The sequence below is a fragment of the Danio rerio genome, chromosome 12 (genome assembly GCF_049306965.1).
Source record: "Danio rerio strain Tuebingen ecotype United States chromosome 12, GRCz12tu, whole genome shotgun sequence".
NCBI lineage: Eukaryota > Metazoa > Chordata > Actinopteri > Cypriniformes > Danionidae > Danio > Danio rerio.
The window spans coordinates 14,307,501-14,327,275 of record NC_133187.1 but is presented as its reverse complement, the minus strand read 5'-3'; the positions used below and the strand labels follow the sequence as shown (position 1 = coordinate 14,327,275).

Sequence of the window (19,775 nt, the reverse complement as noted above, 5' to 3'; positions counted from 1 at the left end):
CTGCGTAAAACATGTGCTGGATAAATTGGCTGTTCATTGCGCTGTGTTGACCCTAGATAAATAAAAAGACTAAGCCGAAAATAAAATTTAAAAAAAATGATTGAATATTGTGCAGCCCTAGTGCAGAGTATTACTTAAACTTTTATATGAGCATTATCAAGCTGTACTCTCACCCGTAACAACATACAATTGATTAAAAACAAGACTTAAAAATAGGGAAAAAAAGAAGTAATCTTAGTTGTAAAATCTTTTTTTGATTATGTATTTTTGTTACTCATTAGCAAATCACAATTAAAACATTTGAAAGTAAACAATGCACAGCAAGAATTTATGTGACAAGCCTCTTTCAGCTCGTTTTAAATACAAGAGTAAACCGCAAAGAAAAGGGATTCTTTATTCATAGGCACTATAAGCAGATTTAGGGTTGGAACAACGAGAGTGAGGAGTATTTCTAATCCAAAGGCTCCAGGCAGGATCAGCAGCACAGCAGTACAAAGACTCATTCACCCATGTGTTAAATTGCAACACAATTTAGAAACAAGCAGTGATTAAATATTTCTAAATCAACACAGTCAGCCACATTTTTGATTTGATAGAGGAAAACAAGACACATTTCTAGTTGTTCTTTATAGCGTATTCTACAGATTTTCTTTTTAAAATATTCTTTAAATTCTCAACATTTTGCAATGTTAAAAAAATTTATGTCAAACATTTAAGCACTGGACATCTGGTAGAGTCTATATGGAATGACCCTTTGGCATTAAACTTGCACTGAATCCAACATAATCCAATAACCCACATTAACACACCCTTTTAGGTTTATGTATTTCTTAGTCATCAGCCAGAGCATATGACCAGTTTAACAAAGTATTAGAAAGTAATGAATGTAAAATAATAAATAGTATTTTACATATTCTGCTTTCAAACCCATCCTTAAAACAAAATAGGATCGAATTTATAGGTTTGAATTACAAACATAAAACTTCCCTCCAGCTCAACGATAAAGATGCCAGCTGTACCATGGCCAATGTGACAGTTTTGGGTCAGTTGACAGAATATTCCCTTGTTCTTTCACCCTAGAGATTCTGATGTTTTCATTCATTGATCCTGTACAGAATTTGTCTGTTATTACATAAACATTAAACACTACTTTGTCATTCAGCCCTCTAGCTAATGCTTATAATAGTGTTATTTTTAGGTATTCAGGCTTATTTAAATATCTGTGAAAACCAAAAAGGGGCAGGGTAAAGATGTGTATCAGCCCAATTGCAAATGAACACTAAGGTCGTTTTAACTTAAATATGAATGCAACAAAGATCTCATTTTTCTAAACCTAAAACAAACGTCCAAAGATGCAGGTCTAAAAATGACAGAATGAAGTGATGAAGCGTGAGGAAGCATAACCCTTTTTTCTATCATAAGATCTACTTTGAGAATACAGTTCAGTACAAGCATCGGAAAAACGATCCTATTGTCAGACTGGTTTATTTGCATTGGAAAAATAGCTGGCTCTGTTTTCACATCCTTACATATTTTGCAAATTTTTCACAAGTTTTCAAAACATATAGCACTATACATTGCTACTCAGCATTTATAAGAACACCCCTCATAAATATATCTTTTAAATTCATATTTTTAATAGGAAGCCATACAATATTATATTTGAGCATAAACATTAGATTAGTCAGTACTAAAGCCAAATCTGGAGGTTATCTAACAAAATAACTGAATGGTCAAAAAACTAGTTCACCAAAATTTATATTTTATAGAAAAATATTAAATACAAATTTAAAAAAAGAGGAAAAGTCAGGAGAGTAGGGGGTAGGTAGGTTGCTAGGTGACCATCAATTGTTTTCCCAGAAGGATGCGGATGACAAGCTGACAAAACATTGCTGTCACTCAGAAGTCTTATCTATCGCAAAAAGTATAAAGCACTGCAGTGTTTGTGTATTCTGTGTTTGTCTGAGAAAATTAGTCTTACCTAAGTGTGAATATTCCATACAAGCTGAGGATGATCGGTCAATTCTTGTCACGTGACTTGTGGTTCGATCGTGGGAGTCACTGGCGCGACATGTCGCCGCTTGTGCGTGCATGCCGCGCTCCTTCATTGGAAACAGCAAACTTGTGGAAACTTTAGAAATATGCGATATGCTAACGGCCCTATTTGCAATCTCCATCAGTTGATCTTCTTGCAGAGCCATGCTTAATTTACCTGATTTGTTGACAAGTAGGTTGCGGATCTATTCCTTGGCAGTTCGTGGGTTGTTCACAGGGTCTTTTCCCCTAAGCAAAGACACTTTCCAAAGACGTCTGTTTCTTACTTATTTTGCTATTTGTGGGTTAAATCTGGGCGCTCAAATGACCAAGATGGAAGCAAGAGTACGGGTATTTGTCAAAATATAAGATCATTAAGACTAAGATAATGAAATGGAAATAATTAATGATTTCTTGTGCTGCCCGGTACTGATTGATCCACGGACCATTAGTTGAGGACCACTGAGCTAGAGGATAAAATAAACTAAGGCAACATGATCATTCTCCTAATTGTCCGCAGCTAAGAAATGTTTAAAATATGACACGACCCCCCACAGAGCTTGCTAAGGCCCCCTTGTGGGAACCACTGGTACAGGTGAATTCGGTAGGCTAAATTGTCTGTAGTGTATGTGTGTGAATGAGTGTGTATGGATGTTTGCCAGATATGGGTTGCAGCTGGAAGGGTATCCGCTGCGTAAAACATATGCTGGATAAGTTGGTGATTCATTCCGCTGAGGTGACCCCAGATTAATAAAGGGTCTCCAGCTCAACTGATATGGACCGCAAACACTGATAGGAGTCGTTTTTGCAAAGCATCTATCATCAGAGTTCACAAGTAAGCTGCCTTCATCAAGAACCCCACCTACTCCTTAACAAGGTCCTTAACTCTCCTCCCTACAGGCCTGAGGTACAGGTGTACAAAGTGCAAGACCTCTGCCATCAAATTCCTCAACAGCTGACGCACATATGCACTTTATTATTCAATTACTGCACATGTACCATGCTATTACTTCTGGGTGTTTGGCACAATTATTCATTCTCCTCTGGACAACAGTTACAGTATGTATTCATAGTTAACATTTAGGTTTATTTTTTTGCATGGTCTTACAACTGTCTACTTTGTTCATATGACTTTGAACACTCTTAAAAAGTAAGGATTCCGTTGTACAGGGAATCTGTTTCCTTATTGTGCATATGACAATAAAAGCTTAAAAATAAATTAATGCTTGTGCATAGTTTTTCAGGCACCTTTGCAGGTAGGTTTTTTAAAGCATCTTGGAGACATTGCCACAGTTCTCCAGGGGCCGGTTGCACCAGCAGGGCAAAAGTTAAAACATAGCTTAGTTGTAAGGATGCACGATATATCGGCGCCCATATCGTTATCGGCCGATCAACGATATTTTTAAGATTATCGTTATCGATCCGATGTCATAATTAGGCCGATATATTTAAGCCGATAAATTACTTAATTGTACAGACCTGCGTGGGCGGAACATGTTCAGACTTGTCCAGTGCACTATGGAGCTCTCCTCACACTGTTTATTCATTCAAAGTCCGTCCTTTCTTCACGTGGCACTGCTGTGCGTTAATAACTTAGTAAGTAACCACATTCCTTATCATTGTAGATATGCTTGATTGAGAGTCATTGTGTATTTTGCTTTAAATCACCTCAGGAAAAATGTTACATGTGTAAACCTTTCCTGCTCTGTCTCTGTTGTGTTAAGAGATATCAGGGGAGATTTACTTATTACTCCAGGGCCGAATAATGTTAGTTTCGGGGTGAACTCTTTTCGTTGCAGCTGGTGAATGAAAGAGGACACATGTAACTTGGTCCAAAATATTTATTACTTTCCGTGTAGTACAAAAATTAAGTCACCAAAGAGGGAACATCACACAAAATGATGTCATTGATTAAAAACCGCTCCTCTTTTCTCTCTCCCTCTCCCTCTGTCTCACACACCCCAAACTGCAGCCCAGTCCCGTTGAAGGACCCGCACATTTTACAACACCTATAAACTTAACGGTTGTTTGTAATCTGATTATTTGTAATTATCAACTCGTTGCTGGTCATGTGTTGTTGATGCAAGATGTATTCAGTTTGATCGGAATATTTATATTGATAATAACGAGCTCGCGTGAGAGCTGTCACCGCACACACACACACACACACACACACACACACACACACACACACACGGGGGAGAGGCGAGAGGTGAACACACACACACACACACACACACACACACACACACACGGGGGAGAGGCGAGAGGTGAATCCAGTCAAAGGGGCTCTTAACTAGCCGCTCATTCTGTCTTTATATTCTGCTCTGTGTTTGTCATAAAGTCAGCTCAATGCAGGTTTTGTATCAAAATCTGGCTCTGATAGCAACTCTGCTCTACAGTTGAGTAAAACTCTCAGGGGTTTATCATAAACTTTTCATCGATCATTTTCTCGCGATTGATGGCAAGAACGAGCGCAGATGCGTCTGACTGACAAGCAGCACCAACATGTGACATGTCAAAACGCCAAATAGGATGAATCTGTGCCGCATTTTCTAAACATACTATCTGTATTTAGCTGTTGGCTTGTACGGTAGCTCTAAACTGTCAAAACACCTCTGAAAAAGCCTTTTTCGGACATGACATATATGTCCATGTGTACATCACTGTAACACGTTTTATTCATGATGGTTTCAGTTCTTAGCTTTCATTTTCATCTTATTTAAATATATTTATCTTGCTTGTTAATTAAATACCATTTTGTCATTTAGACTATTATTTTTTTATGCAACAATCAACTTGCATGTTCATTTGCAATAAAGAAAAGCAAATAATTTTTTGCATGCAGATTTATGTGAAATGGTGAATATAGGTCTATAATCACCTTGCAATTTTGAAGTTTTTTTGCTTTGTGTATAGGCTATTCAGTTCATAAGATCAGTTCAATCTTTTATGAAGTTTGCTGTATAAAAATATAACAATTTAAAATATTTATGATTATCGGCCTATACATATCGGCATCCAAGTCTGAAGAATTATCGGTTATCGGTATCGGCCAAAAAATTCATATCGGTGCATCCCTACTTAGTTGGGTCGTTTCAGCATCAATATCACAATGTGCTCACTTGCAATAAACACATCACAGTGTATATGCAATGTTGAGTCTGTATTATAACTGAACCTTTTTTATGTGTTTTTGTGGCCTGTGACAATGAGAATTTTAAAAGCATTCGGGCATAATACATTGTAACTTTTGTAACTTTAATCGTATACTAAATTGTAACTCAATTGTAAGTCGCTTTGGACAAAAGCATCTCTGCTACATGGTTAAATGTAAATGCTAATATTGGTTAATTTTAGCATTCAATTACTGTACCTAAAATTCTTAGACTTGAGAAAACAATAAAACACAGTTTATTTCAATTGTATATTTTTTTATTGTTTGATCTATTCTTGTAGAATGTTTATTTTATTTAATAGAAATGCATTTCTCTACAGAATCATCTCAATCAGTCTAAAATTATTAATTCTTTCAAAATAGATATTCAAGTAAATTGGTGATATTGTATTCATATCGCAATCTGTATCGTAGAATAATAAAATATTGCAATGTCAGATTTTAAGAATATCATGCAGCCCAACTTACACACTACTAAATATTTTTGTGTTGCCCCACTAAATTTAGTTTAAACGTAATGCTACATTCCAGGTAATATTTACAGCAGCCATGTATAATGGTAGAAAAGAGATAAAAGCAAGATTAGTTTTCATTGAGGAGCTGACAATAATAATGAATAATAATCTCCCTCTCTTTACAGCCTTATTTATTTTTTTCATTTATGAAATTAAAAGAGGAATTTATTCATGACTGAGTTCTTCTCCCTGCTCTTTTCTCTTTCATGTTTGGGCTTTTTAAAAAAAAATCAAGTTTAATGTTTGAATAACTTCATGCGTATTTCATGTGCATTTACAGCTTACGGTGCAGGTATGTGTGTCATCTAGAGCAGGGGTGCCCAAACTTTTTCTTATAAAGAGCCAAAAACCAAACTTGATTGAGGGCTGTGGGCCGAAGTTGAATATACATTGTATATTTGTTGAGTATAAATTGTATTATATTAAATTTGCCATGGGTATTTTGCTATTTAATTTGCTAAGATTTAAAAACAAATATAAAATGTTGCTTTAAAACATTAATTATGCAGTGTCGTAATTAATATATTATTAATTAATTAATAATACTATTATTTATTAATTAATAATATCATAATTAAAATTAATGATGCATGGTCATTTTTATTTTTTATAAAGAACTTGTTATAGTAAATACAAAAAAAAAAAAAAAATCTATTTATAACACAATGGAGAGCTGCTCCTGCCTTTGCCTTAATTTGCTTTCAGATGTCTTGTGTCCTCTATCTGTCAAGTGACAATATTTACATTTTGAAAGTCTGAATCATTAACAACATTTAAATGAAACATTTATTTTTGGTTGGCTTTTTATGTAGCTCCTCAATTAAACAAAGAAACAAAAGGTTATGTTAAATTCAAAATGGTTATCTCTCAAAAGGCATTCGCCCCAACTAACTCCCCATCATGCAGCAATTTGGGCACCTCTGATCTAGAGTGACTGACTATCATGTAATGTACTATAAATGTACATTTATGTACATATATGTAATTTGCCATTTCATTTTCATAGAACATTTATATTTAGATGCATTAGTTGCAGAATTTTAAAGCAGTTTAACAATATAAATGTTTTTTTATTCCATATTATGTCATTCAGTGTGACTATGCATGACTTTACGGAGAGCTTACGACCTATTAAATACAGTTTGACTATAGAACATGTGGTGTAGGCATGGGCCTGTATAAGATTCTGATGGTATGATAACCTTGGATAAAAATATCACGTTTTCACAGTATTATGGTATTGTGATTACTGGATTACTTGAATATCGGAGTAAAAAAACACAACTTTTTCCCCCCACTGAACACAATATATTCCATTTTAAGAAATATTTAAAAAAAAATTTAGACCAGTAGCTTTTGCTGTAGGGGTTCTTTTTCTGCTGAAGATACATTTGCCCTAAAAAATTAAATGGTTATGAAAAACGTTAAAAAAAACCAACATAAGCCTTAGAAAAGGTATAAGAGAAAATTTAGGCAGTTTTAAAAACCTTGACTTTACACAGTACACCTTGATACCATTTATCGTCCCATGCCTAATGCGGTGCAACCGAATTAATAATACATTTAGTTACAAACTAGTAGTTACTAAGCTTCTAGGGTGGACTTTATGTTCCAATTTAAGAAAGAACTTATGAGCTGGTGCAACCCAGGAGGTAAACTGGTATTTCCTACTGACAAAGTACAGCATTGGATAGAAATAACTGACTGATGAAAATACTAGAATACTGATGTATTGTCATTAAAGCCTTTCCCCCTTTGTATTTAACATTATCGTTTGGTCTTAAAAGGCTGATACCTCTAAAAATGCACCCTCCTACAATACCTCGACATACAGTAGCTTCTACAAATGTACGTTTCTCCCCACAGTTATCTACAATCACAGAGCAATAAACTCTTTTGTAATCAGGTGAAAAGTTAATTTCCAAGACCTTCACTCTCTCTGCTGTAAACTTTTTGTTCAGTGTCCCGACTAGTTGCTCAAGGGTTCACCGGGCAGTTAGATAATGACTCAAAACACTCCTTTGACACTGTCAGAAATACTTTTGAAAAAAAGGCCACTAAAACCCCACTAAGCTAATTACAACAAAATGCACAACAGTGTAAAAGCCCATTAACCTAAGTACAGCATAATTACCCAGTATTGATTAAAAAGGGTGTCTTGGAAAGGCATTCATGTAACCTCAGTCAATGGTAAATGATGATAATAATAATAATAATAATAATAATAATAATAATAATAATAATAATAATAATAATAATAATAATAATAATAATAATAACCAATTTTATTTGTAATGCGCTTTTCTTAAACTCAAAGTGCTACAAGGCAAAATACTAGCAATACAAGGCAAGCAAAACAGTACAACAATGAAATAAAAGATTGTAAAAACACAAAACAAACATTTCATAAGCTACAAAATATAGATTATGAAATCGTACAATATGCATTATCGAAAAGAAAAAAAAAATTCGCTGCTCATCTGAATAATAATGCTAAAGAAATGTTTTTCCTACTGTATGTGATTAGGCATGGGCCGGTACAAGATTCTGTTAGTATGAAAACATTGAATAAAAATATCATGGTTTTATGGTAACAGAGTATTGTGATTATAGAGTGGGTAAAAATTATTGAACCCAACATATTTAATAGGGATGTCCAGATCACATGATCGGAAATCGGGCCTGATCATGCGGTTTTAGACTCCACTGGAATCAGACATTATAATTATAATAGACATTATATTATAATATATATATATATATATATATATATATATATATATATATATATATATATATATATATATATTCTCATTGTTTTTAACATCTATAGTTATGCAGTGGCACAGAGTTAAACCTCTTTCTTGATTTCACACAGAAACAGCAACGCATGCGGCATGACATCACCTTGTTGCAGAGACACTATTGGTCAAATGCTGGCAGAGTAGAACATGGAAGTAGCTTGAAGCGGAAAACGTGAGTATGTCTGCAGTCTGGAGGTATTATAAAGTTAAGGACAACAACATTGCCATAGCAAACTATGAGATTTTTAAACTTGGGAATAGGTATGGGACGATAATCATTTTCAAGGTATACCGTGGTTTGTAAAAGTCAAGGTTTTAAAACCGCCAAAATGTTCTGCTATACCGTTCCTACGGTATATGCAAGTTTTTTTTTCTTTTTTTTTTACATTTCATTTTAAGTTTTTTAGGACAACAGTATCTTCAGCAGAAACAATATTCAAACAGCCTTTTCAAGTTGAAAGAACTCTGTGTTTTTTAAAACAAATGAAGACAGCAGAATACCATAAAACATTGAAACCGTGATTTTTTTTTTCCAAGGTTATCATACACTCAGAATCTTATACCGGCCCATGCCTACTTGTGATTGCCTGCCAGGCATTTTAAGTTGAGGTGCTATTTGTTTTTATATTAGCTTTTTTATATTTACTGTTGCATTTAAGTCCAAAAGTAAAAAATATATGTTGTTTATCGCTTGATTATTCAAGCAACCTCACAGAAGTGCTCTGTTTGTTAACAGAGTTGTTGAATGGTAAAATAAGGTAAATTATTCAAAAAAATAAGGAACATTCTGGATCTGTTTCTTTGCTCTTTTTTATTCTTTTTTTTTAGTTTTTATGTATTATAGACGTATCGCATCGGGTTTGGTTATCGGTAGATAGTAAAAATCAAATTACTCAGACTCAGATTAAGGGCAAAAAAAACCTGATCAGGACATCCCTAAAATGTAATTTTAAGAAACACTTCTGCTGAAAGAGACTTCTGCTGTCTTTATTGGTTTTAAAAACACAGATTTCTTTACAACTTGAAAAGGCATCTTTGAATCTTTTCTCTTTTTTTGGATAAAAAAGTAAGCCGCTGCACTGTTCAGGCCAGCATGCTTGGATGTTACTGCATAAGCAGTTCGTTTTTCAGATGTTTTCTGAATCGTTGGTTGACCAGTACATTTTAATGTGGAGGGTCTTTTTCTGCTGGAGATACTGTTGCTCTAAAAACTAAATAAAATATTCAATAAAAAGAACAATATACGTATACTATATGAACAGTATGACAGAAAAGTTTAGCGGTTTTAAAACTGGATATCAACTCATGCCTACTCGTGATTATTTTATTATGTATTCATTATTATTCATAATAACTGACCGTCCACTTGTTGGCAACATTTAACCATTATTTTTAATTAATTAAATGTGTGTAGGTGTGTGCGCGTTTGTGTGGTTTCAAAACTAGCATAAAACTAAAATGTGGGCAGGCACAGTGACTAAAGCTTAAAGAAGCATTAAGCTTGTTAATTGCTATATTTATGTATAATCACTGTTGGGGCAGTAATGTACAAATTACTTTTTAAGCAGTAAACAATCTCAAATATTGTTCCTTTCCCTGTTCCTCAGCTATTTCACTCGAACTATACATTATATTGCATAATTATAATAAACATTACATTTTAATTAATTAATAAATATTATTCAAACTCATGCATTATGATAATAAAAGTGAACCGTCACCAACATTTGAACATTTTATTTAATCGAAAACTCATGAAACGTGATTCGAATCAAGAATAGCATTCCATAACAATACGGTACTATGATATTTACGTAGTACTTTGATATATAAAGTGTTAAGCAAAACATGATGACGCAATTGTACCATGTCAAAAGCTTAGTATTACAATAGAACATGCCAAAAAATATTATTTGAAATACTCTATTTCCTGTTTACTAGCATAATGCTAACCTGCCTGAAGTCCAGAGTTCACTTCAACTTTTCAATAATCCGCATACAAAAAGTATCACCGATCCAAAACTGCTTCAAACATTAACATAACACTGTGCTGAATCCGTCCTTCCATAATAAAGCTGTTTTAGCGTTGATGTTACTGTATGTAACACTGTCAATGGCCTGTCAACGCACCTGAACACACACCTGTCATTTAAACACCTGTTTGACACGTCACATTCAACGCTTTTGTCTTACCTGTTGCTTCAGCTGAAATCAGTCTGTGCATTCATGGTTGTTTAACGGCGCTTCAATCCCCTTCGTCAGCTTTTACGGGAAATATATTACTCTCCATAACATCCGCTGCGCCCTTCGGTCCGTCCACTTGCTCGATGCATCCCGACAGTCGGCGCTACTCTCACACAAACACACCACACTGAGAATCGCCACAGAAACACAAATGGAGAATATGCGGCTAAAGGGCAATAATAGTTTTTTAAGTGACCGGTTTGGTCTGAAAAAAAACGTTATTTTTTCACATTTTACTATATATTTTCACCTCAATTTCTAAAGTTACCAGTGTTAATTTTTCAGGTGTAACCTCTTTCCCAGACCTCCAAAGTGGCAAATGGCAATTGACAGCGTTGCAACGTGGTGTCTGTTACTTTTCTCTGCGCTTGTCAGGTTTAACCAATTATGTTCGACTTTAATTATTGATACACTATTCGTTAAATTAATTTATATCGATAGATCCCTGTGGAGAATTCCATGACCATGCCAGACAGTAAGCATTTGCATCCACATTGTTTAAACAAAACTATTGTCTTGTGTTGTAAAGTTCTTAATAAAGGCGTTCTAAGATCAAGCGTTGCGTTGTGTCTCATGTACACAACATGGGGGCGTTGTTACTATAACAACTAATTCATGTCTATGAAGAAGACAAGGAGAAATTCCCTTCATATTCATTACTCATACACATGGGTATGTATGAATAATTTCGGCCTTGACTGTATATGTTCGTTTTATTTTGTATGGCTTGATCAAATAAAAGAAAAAGAGAAAAAAATCATTTTCTTCATGTTGTGAATTACATATCAAATAGCATGCGCTCAGAAGACAGCAATGCAGAAGAGATTGAAACGTTTAAATAAACATAACAAAAATTCCCAACAAACACACAACGTTGCCTCAACGTAGCGACCTTCCTACAACGTTGTATCAACATTGCAAAAAGGTTGAGGATTCTACGTTGTTGCTAAAGGTTGTCACAACGATGTCATAAGGTTGCCATTTAAACATCATGAGGGTCGCCCAACAAACACATTTACGTTGTAGCGATGTCTGCACAACGTTGTATTTTTTCAAAGGCAACGTTGCCGCTTACGTGCTCGCTACATTGTCACAACGTAGAAATGTAAGACGTGAGAAGGCTGTAGCAACGTTGTCGTGCGACATTCAGCAACCGCGAGGCGGCGTTCTTACTACTTGTATTGATATTTTTTTGTGGCAGTTTATCATTACTGCCTAGAATACAGGATAAGCAGCAATTCTTTTCCAGTATTGCTTAATATGAAATATTGTTCATTTATTTTTCCTATTTAATTTAAAAACTGCATGTGTAAACTTTAAAGTGTAAAAATGCCACACAAATGAATATCAAACTTTTTATTATATATTTCACAACATTTAATAAATACAGTACACATACAGTATCTAATTATAAGCAAACAGTATAAAATAAAGTTTATATATATATATATATATATATATATATATATATATATATATATATATATATATATATATATAATTAAACTAAAGGGTAAACAAACAAGAAAAGTAAACAAGAAATCATTAAAAGGTAAATAAATATATAAATAAATATATAAATTAAAATTCAAACACTGGGCAGTGAAGCTCTGGACTGGAGAATACAGCAGACCGGGGAGCGCAGCTGAAGACCAGTCGTAGTTGTTGGTATGGAGAAAGCAGTCAGAGGAAGAAACAAATTCAACGGATAATCCAGCTTCAGAGATCCACAGCAGACAAAAGTCAAAATAGGCAGTGAACAAGAGAGGACAGATCAGAGCTTGACACAACAGCACTACACAGGAAATGACTATGACTAGCAAGTTATTGAAGTTTCAGACATTTATTGTAATTTCATTACATATAAAATCTCCAGAGTAATTATGTAGCCTACTTTATTTTAATGTTTTAATAATATATCATATACCAAAATTACAAACAATTAAATAAATTTAGAGATACAGGGAAAACAGGTTTGAGTTAACAGAAGTCAGAGTTAGTCTCCGAATACTTACTGTAAATTATGAGAAGAGGTCCTGTAGTTGTGGCGTTGCTCGCTGTTAATGAAATGTTAAACTTAGTGTCATTTCAATAACAGCTGTACAAAATAATAAAGTAATTTTTCATAAGCATGATCTATTTTCCACATTATGGACATGCGGTTTTAGGTAACATAACTACATTTAATAGTAAATAGAATAGTATACTTCTTACCTCATTCAATTCTTCTTTCCATCAGGAATTACAGCAACACTGATCTGAGGTGAATTCAACAGCTGAAAACATTCTGAAAGACAAGTTACATAAGTAATTTGAAAACAACAGTGAGTGATTAAACAATAGTTTTATGCAACTTACGCATAATTAAAATCCAGAAATTATCAATAGAAGATTACCTCCATGTAAAAATAGCCTGTTGAGTAAAGAAAAGAGTGGGTTTTAAATAAAACATCAAAAGACCCATCAAAATAGAAATTTAGACTAGCAGACCTTTTAATTACTATCTATATTAATTAGGCATATGAACCTCAATTTATATACTTTAACTTATAGGGATAGCTCACCCAAAACTGACAATTCTGCCATTTTAGCCTCATTCTTTATTTGTTCCAAACTTATTTAGCTTTTTTTCTGCTAAACAATAAAGAAGATGTATTAAATAAAGCTGGAAAACTGTAACTATTTAATTCCATAGTGTTTTCCTACCATGAAAGCAAATGCTTACAGTCTTTAGTGTTCAACAGAATAAAGAAACTTAAAGGTTTGGAATCACTTATTATTTACAGGGCAAATAATTCGTGAGTACATTTCATTTTTGAGTGAACTGTTCCTTTAACGGGACGCAATCTGCACAGAGGTGTTTTGTTTTTAAAAGTTATTTTGTGTGTTTTGTAAAAAGTGGGTCGGCTCGTGTGATGAAGTATCATACTAACTGATCACTATGGATATGGAAAAAACTGAACTTCAAAAACATTATTGTCCATTTGACTAAAGACAAGGCGTAGGTAAATAATCAGGAAATGTTTTATTGAGAGATTTAACATAATGATTTTAATGTTGTTGTCGTCCGTTAACGGAATGCCGAAATGTTACTCGCTCGTAATAACTTCATTACGGCTTTTGTGTGTGTGTAATGTTGGAACAGATTGTTGTCGAAATCATAGGTTTGTTTGAATATTCACGATTTATGTATCTTATTTAGCATGAAGAAATAAAGCAATACTCACGTCTCCTCGGTCGTTGATGAATGAGACGACGGCTTGTTGAAATTTAAACTGATTCAGCTGTGACCAGTAAATGTTGTACAGTGGTCGTCCACGCCACCTAAGCACAACCTAAAGCATGCGACCCTCATGATGTTTAAATGGCAACCTTATGACATCGTTGTGACAACCTTTAGAAACAACGTAGAATCCTCAACCTTTTTGCAATGTTGGTACAACGTTGTAGGAAGGTCGCTACGTTGAGGCAACGTTGTGTGTTTGTTGCGCGCATGCTTTAGGTTGTGCTTAGGTTGCGTGGACGACCACTGTACAACATTTACTGGTCACAGCTGAATCAGTTTAAATTTCAACAAGCCGTCGTCTCATTCATCAACGACCGAGGAGACGTGAGTATTGCTTTATTTCTTCTTGCTAAATAAGATACGTAAATCGTGAATATTCAAACAAACCTACGATTTCGACAACAATCTTTTCCAACATCACATGTTAAATCTCTCGATAAAACATTTCCTGATTATTTACCTACGCCTTGTCTTTAATCAAATGGACAATAATGTTTTTGAAGTTCAGTTTTTTCCATATCCGTCGTGATCAGTTAGTATGATACTTCATCACACAAGCCGACCCACTTTTTACAAAACACACAAAATAACTTTTAAAAACAAAACATCTCTGTGCAGTTTGCGTCCCGTTAAAGGAACAGTTCACTCAAAAATGATATGTACTCACGAATTATTTGCCCTGTAAATAATAAGTGATTCCAAACCTTTAAGTTTCTTTATTCTGTTGAACACTAAAGACTGTAAGCATTTGCTTTCATAGTAGGAAAACACTATGGAATTAAATAGTTACAGTTTTCCAGCTTTATTTAACATATCTTCTTTATTGTTTAGCAGAAAAAAAGCTAAATAAGTTTGCAACAAATAAAGGATGAGGCTAAAATGGCAGAATTGTCAGTTTTGGGTGAGCTATCCCTATAAGTTAAAGTATATAAATTAATGTTCATATGCCTAATTAATATAGATAGTAATTAAAAGGTCTGCTAGTCTAAATTTCTATTTTGATTGGTCTTTTGATGTTTTATTTAAAACCCACTCTTTTCTTTACTCAACAGGCTATTTTTACATGGAGGTAATCTTCTATTGATAATTTCTGGATTTTAATTATGCGTAAGTTGCATAAAACTCTATTGTTTAACCACTCACTGTTGTTTTCAAATTACTCGTGTAACTTGTCTTTCAGAATGTTTTCAGCTGTTGAATTCACCTCAGATCAGTGTTGCTGTAATTCCTGATCTATGGAAAGAAGAATTGGATGAGGTAAGAAGTATACTACTCTATTTACTATTAAATGTAGTTATGTTACCTAAAACCGCATGTCCATAATGTGGAAAATAGATCATGCTTATGAAAAATTACTTTATTATTTTGTACAGCTGTTATTGAAATGACACTAAGTTTAACATTCCATTTACAGTGAGCAACACCCCAACTACAGGGCCTGTTCTTTCTCTTCTCATAATTTAAGTAAGTATTCGGAGACTAACTCTGACTTCTGTTAACTTAAACCTGTTTTCCCTGTAACTCTAAATTTATTTAATTGTATGTAATTTTGGTATATGATATATTATTAAAACATTAAAATAAAGTAGGCTACATAATTACTCTGGAGATTTTATATGTAATGAAATTACAATAAATGTCTGAAACTTCAATAACTTGCTAGTCATAGTCATTTCCTGTGTAGTGCTGTTGTGTCAAGCTCTGATCTGTCCTCTCTTGTTCACTGCCTATTTTGACTTGTGTCTGCTGTGGATCTCTGAAGCTGGATTATCTGTTGAATTTGTTTCTTCCTCTGACTGCTTTCTCCATACCAACAACTACGACTGGTCTTCAGCTGCGCTCCCCGGTCTGCTGTATTCTCTAGTCCAGAGCTTCACTGCCCAGTGTTTGAATTTTAATTTATATATTTATTTATATATTTATTTACATTTTAATGATTTCTTGTTTACTTTTCTTGTTTGTTTACCCTTTAGTTTAATTATATATATATATATATATATATATATATATATATATATATATATATATATATATATATATATATATATATATATATATATAATCTAAACTTTATTTTATACTGTTTGCTTATAATTAGATACTGTATGCGAACTGTATGTATTAAATGTTGTGAAATATATAATAAAAAGTTTGATTATATTCATTTGTGTGGCATTTTTACACTTTAAAGTATAAACATGCAATTGTTAAATTAAATAGGAAAAATAAATGAATAATATTTCATATTTAGCAATACTGGAAAAGAATTGCTGCTTATCCTGTATTCTAGGCAGTATTGATAAACTGCCAGAAAAAAATCTTAATACAAGTAGTAAGAACGCCGCCTCGCGGTTGCTGAATGTCGCACGACAACGTTGCTACAGCCTTCTCACGTCTTACATTTCTACGTTGTGACAATGTAGCGAGCACGTAAGAGACAACGTTGCCTTTAAAAAAATACAACGTTGTGCAGACATCGCTACAACGTATATGTGTTTGTTGGGTTAGGACTTGCATATAAAGTTCTCATATAAAACTCTCTGAAAGTGTTAAAATAAACCCACACCTTTAAGCAGAAATGTACAAAAACAGTGTCATAATTCTATCATCCAAGAAAGACATTAATAATTTTTCTGTTAAGACCCCACTGCCATTACAGGCCAGTAGCCAGCCTGGTGAAAGGAGTGGTTCTTTTTTTCTCAAAATGTGGATCTTTTTGCGGTTATTTGCCTCATTTTCTATTTATTTATTATATTTAAATACTGCATTTTAGTGACATTTTAAGCACTATTTAGCTAGATCCTTGCTGAAAAATTCAGCCTAAACCAGCCAGCCATTTCCAGCCAGGTCTTAGCTGGTCAGGCTGGAAAATGATTAGCTAAATCCTAAAACCAGCTTGACCAGCCTGGTTTAAGCTGGACATAGCTGGTTTTGGCTGGGCTTCCAGCTTTGCTGGTCAAGCTTTTAGCTGGTAATCTCCCAGCCAGACCAGCTAAGACCAGGCTTGAAATGGCTGGAAATCAGCCTGAAAATGGCCAAAACCCCTCTAAAACCAGCCTGGTCGACCAGCTAAAACCAGCCAGCGGCCTAGGCTGGTTTAAGCTTTTTTTTTTTTTTTTTTTTTTTTCAGTAGGGATTACCTTGTTGGATGGTAATCATAACAACACTTTTTGATGTACCAAAATATTTCCTAAAAATTTAAAATAAAGTAAAATTAATAAATATTTATTTTTGAAATACAAATGTATTACATCATATATCATTAGAAAAAAAAATAGAAATCTGTTAAAGTTTTAAATTAAACACTGTATAATTATAATTTATCAAGCAAATAACAAACTGGCCAGCACATTCAATTTTCCTTAGTCAGTATTTGAGCTTTATAATTTGAGCTTCATGATTTATAGCCTCTCTTGTAAAAAAAAATAATTAGAAAATTCATGGATAACAACAATAGCCACTTAGCCACAAAACTAAACTAAACTAAACTAATTTTCAAATTAATTTTAATATAAGCCGCTTTTGGTGCTTAACACCTTTTTATTGATCATTTATTGTTTCAAGAGTAAGGTTCAAGATTTATAATAAAAGCTTTTAGTAAAATGGTTTCTTTGTTTAAAAACAATAAAAAAGTGAAAGATGACTTCAGTTACATTGTATGTTTTCTTGCACAACTGGATGATGGATTCATGAAAAAATTGTTTGCATTAGCCAAAACTGAATAATAACTTGGTGGTTCATTCCACTGTGATGACCCCTAATTATAAGGGGGTAAGCTGAAGAGAAAATGAATAGTTATTATTATTATAATTATAATTATCATTCATTCATTCATTTTCTTTTCAGCTTAGTCCCTTTAATAATTAGGGGTTGCCACAGCGGAATGAACCGCCAACTTATCCAGCACGTTTTTACGCAGCGGATGCCATTCCAGCCACAACCCATCCCTGGATAACATCCACACACACAAACATTCACACTCATACACTACGTACAATTTAGCCAATCCAATTCACTTGTACCGCTATCTTTTGACTGTGGGGGAGCACCCGGAGCACCCGGAGGAAACCCACGTGAGCGCAGGGAGAACATGCAAACTCCACACAGAAACGCCAACTGACCCAGCAGAGGCTTGAACCAGCGACCTTCTTGCTGTGGACAACAGCACTACCTACTGCGCAACTGCGTCGACTATTATGATTATTATTATATTCTTATTTCAAAATAAATACATATTCCAATTTTGGTTCTTGCAACCCATTTCAAAAAAAGTTGGGACAGGAGTAAGCTGCGAAATCGCATCACTTCACTTCGTGAGACCAATCGAGGATCAAAACATGACCTCTCTGGACAAGAATTTAAAATATGGACAAATCGCTCACTTTTTTAAATGTCTAATCGTCTTGTTTAATTCCATCCCGTTTCGCAGCATCGTACAACAGAATTTCATATGATCAAACTGTAGTGTGACCGCAGCTTAATTTAAGGGTTAATAATCAGGTAAACTGACTAAATATTGATGTGATTTGAAACCGGGGATGTCAACAGATGATTGTAATTATGATTTGGTACAAAAGTAGCAACCAAGTTCTAGTCCTAGAGCAAAGATGGGCAGAAGATCACCAGTTTGCCAACAAATACATCAGAAAATAATTGAAATGTTTAAAAACAATGTTCCTCAAAGACAGACAGGAAGATATTTTTGATATTGCACCTTTAACAGTGCATAACATAATTTTTAAACATTCAAGAAATCTCAAGAAATTTCAGTTCATAAAAAACAAAGGTGCAAGCTTAAGCTGAACAACTGTGATCTCCAATCCCTCAGGCGGTGCTGCATCAAGAATCATTCATCTATAAGTGATATCACCACATGGGCTCAGCATTATTTTGGCAAACCTTTGTCAAGTACTATAATAGTTACATCCACAAAAACCAATTAAAACTGTGCCGTATCAAAAGGAAACCCTTTGTTAACATTGTCCAGAAGCGCCGTCGACTTCACTTGACTTAGAGGAATCTGGGATGGACCATCACACAATGGAAACTTGTACTGTGGTCAGAGGAATCTGTGTTGCATGTATTTTTTGGGAGAATTGGACACTGTGTGGTTGCGTCTAAGAAGTAAAGAATTATGCAAATTGATTACCACCATTAAGTCCAAAAATCAAAATCTGTCATGGTATAGGGATGTGGCAGTGCCTTTCTGTGATGGCACCATGCAATGGCACCATTAATGCTGAAAAGAAATTTTGGAACAAGGCTGCCTTCTTGTCTAGGGACGCCCATGCATATTTTAACAAGACAATGCAAAAGCACATTCTGCACACACTAAGTCCTGGCTGCAGAGAAAGAAAATACAGATACTTGACTGGCCTGCCTGCATTCTCAACCTTTTTTAAAATAGAGAATGTGTGGTGCACTTTGAAGTGCAAAATGTAACAACAAAGACCCCGTACTGCTGCTTCCCTTAAGACTTGTTCGCAGGAAAAATTGAATTACATCTAAAACACTTCATCACTTGGTGCCTTCATTACCTAAAACAGTCTTTTAACTGTTGTGAAAAAGAACACAAAGTGGTAAATGCTTTACTGTTTCAACTATTTTTGAAATGTGTGGCAAGAAACAAATGTGTTTAGTTTTTTAAAAAAATCATGAGGTCATCATGAATGCAAGTCAAAGTAAATAAAAGTTTATATATATATATGTATGTA

The 19,775-nt window shown here is 34.2% G+C and overlaps 1 protein-coding gene and 2 long non-coding RNA genes across 13 annotated transcripts in view; 1 reads left to right on the top strand and 2 right to left on the bottom strand.

Annotated features, from left to right (window-relative positions):
- Nucleotides 1-11,106, bottom strand: part of ppp1r16a (protein phosphatase 1, regulatory subunit 16A) — a 47,168-nt gene extending 36,062 nt beyond the window's left edge. For 2 of the 4 annotated variants that reach the window (XM_073918296.1, XM_073918297.1), the window contains exons 1-2: nt 11,026-11,106; nt 10,725-10,878 (exon numbers count right to left, since the gene is read on the bottom strand). The gene's annotated coding sequence lies outside the window, so the exon portion shown is untranslated. The remainder of the gene's footprint in view (nt 1-10,724; nt 10,879-11,025) is intronic. The other 2 variants (XM_001334437.7, XM_068224737.2) reach the window with 1 other exon arrangement.
- A 1,186-nt stretch (nt 11,107-12,292) lies between these two features.
- On the bottom strand, nt 12,293-14,084 carry LOC101884437 (uncharacterized). 3 transcript variants are annotated; one of them, XR_663014.5, is made up of 5 exons: nt 14,003-14,084; nt 13,134-13,188; nt 12,990-13,062; nt 12,791-12,832; nt 12,293-12,492 (listed from the first exon to the last, which is right to left on the bottom strand). It is a non-coding gene; the product is annotated as an uncharacterized lncRNA (long non-coding RNA). The 3 variants fall into 3 exon arrangements; XR_012388072.1 differs by having other exon boundaries at nt 12,990-13,051; XR_663013.4 differs by having other exon boundaries at nt 13,172-13,188.
- Nucleotides 14,085-14,303: 219 nt separating this feature from the next.
- LOC101884387 (uncharacterized) lies at nt 14,304-16,024 on the top strand. Of its 6 annotated transcripts, none has more exons than XR_012388075.1 (6): nt 14,304-14,385; nt 14,896-14,962; nt 15,114-15,168; nt 15,242-15,318; nt 15,476-15,525; nt 15,824-16,024. It is a non-coding gene; the product is annotated as an uncharacterized lncRNA (long non-coding RNA). The 6 variants fall into 6 exon arrangements; XR_012388076.1 differs by having other exon boundaries at nt 14,893-14,962; nt 15,114-15,130; XR_012388074.1 differs by having other exon boundaries at nt 14,893-14,962.
- Nucleotides 16,025-19,775: the final 3,751 nt, after the last annotated feature.